Raw genomic sequence first — 1,388 nt, forward strand, 5'->3', positions numbered from 1 at the left:
TCCCTCCGAGCGCTTGGACAAGGCGAGAGCTTCGGAGAGGCATTGATATCTTTCGTTTTTGCTTTAGTTCTTAGCGCAGTTTACTTCTGGTTGATATTCTAGCATTGGCGGAAGTAATGAATTCGTCTATAGACGGTTCAGTTTAAGCTGACTCGGGCACTGTCGGCTGTAGCTACAATCGTGCAGCTACAAACAGGGACGTGAGAGGGGTGTGATTCTTTCCTGGGGTAGGCAATCCCGCCTCACTGTCCAGGATGCATCGTTGTGTGGCTCCAGGCGGCAACGCCAGGGGAGTGCCATGTGACAATAATGAAATGATCAGGATAATAAACTATGATGGGCGATTTGCTATTAACTAGTAGAATGCTATGCATTAAAGGCTGAGTGTGTCTCCTGATTTAAATGAACTGAAATAAATTTAAAAATTCAAAATAATTTAAAAATTTTAATTTGACTTCTGATTGTGAATTAAACCTATTCTAATTCCTTATACTTTGTCTTTATTCGTGGGAGTGTCATCGGCGTGCTCGGGAGGTCCCCGGGGGCCCGGACGACATCGGCACTACCAGATTTGGACTCAGCGTGCGAGAAAACCCCCTAACACGATATTTCAGTCGTCCTGATCGTTCCGAGGTTGACGGTCGGTCGGTCGGCCAAACCGTATCTTATTTTGACAGCCCCAAATGGACTCACGCCAGACGTGATAGGCAACACATCGACCACCACACAGCTGACAAGTGTTGGTGACGGGTGTACGTTGAGCGTTCTGTGGTTTTGGTCATTTACTGCTGTCTAACTTCAGCCAGAACCACTTTATATTTAACTTATGTGGCCAAGACAAGAGGTTATGAAAAAAATTTAAAAAGAAAGACGATTTGTATAGTTCCATGCTGCCTGTTTTATTTAAGATATTTAATCTGAAATAAGATACAAATTGCATGTGCTGCAGTAATAAAATAGGAGAGAATACAAAGGGTTTGCTTCGAGTGTATGTCAATTAATAATAATCAGATGAGCGTTAATGCAGCCTTGACCAGTCAGTCCTTTCCGAGGGTATGATTAGTAAGTAGACACTCTTTTAAAAAGATAGAGGCAGATAGCTTGAGTTACAATTGTATGAAATCTAAACTGAAGAAGCTTCATTTCAGTATGAAAAACAACAGAACAGCTTTGCATTGTATCACCACCGTATAATTAAAAGACCACATAATAATTTGATATTAAACAGCCTTCGCGTTAGGTTCTGAGAGGACCTTCTATGCAAAGAAGGCACGTCAGACCCTACAAGAGTATTCGAAAAATACGCAGTTAAATTTTACTTGAAGATAAAAATTATTTACTCTAGCTGTGTTTCATAAGAATGTTAGAAAAAATGTGTAAGAGAATTA

At 40.9% G+C, this 1,388-nt stretch overlaps 2 protein-coding genes across 2 annotated transcripts in view; both read right to left on the minus strand.

The window, feature by feature from the left end:
- The window catches only part of LOC127749222 (uncharacterized), a 13,406-nt gene that overhangs the window by 976 nt on the left and 11,042 nt on the right, over positions 1–1,388 (minus strand). The window lies entirely within an intron of this gene.
- The window catches only part of LOC113209240 (serine-rich adhesin for platelets), a gene marked incomplete in the record, with an annotated part of 73,459 nt that continues 72,945 nt past the window's right edge, over positions 875–1,388 (minus strand). The window contains 1 exon segment of the mRNA XM_052266582.1: positions 875–1,388.

The sequence above is a fragment of the Frankliniella occidentalis genome, unplaced genomic scaffold, assembly GCF_000697945.3.
Source record: "Frankliniella occidentalis isolate FOCC.00 unplaced genomic scaffold, Focc_3.1 Scaffold40, whole genome shotgun sequence".
NCBI classification, from domain to species: Eukaryota; Metazoa; Arthropoda; class Insecta; order Thysanoptera; family Thripidae; genus Frankliniella; species Frankliniella occidentalis.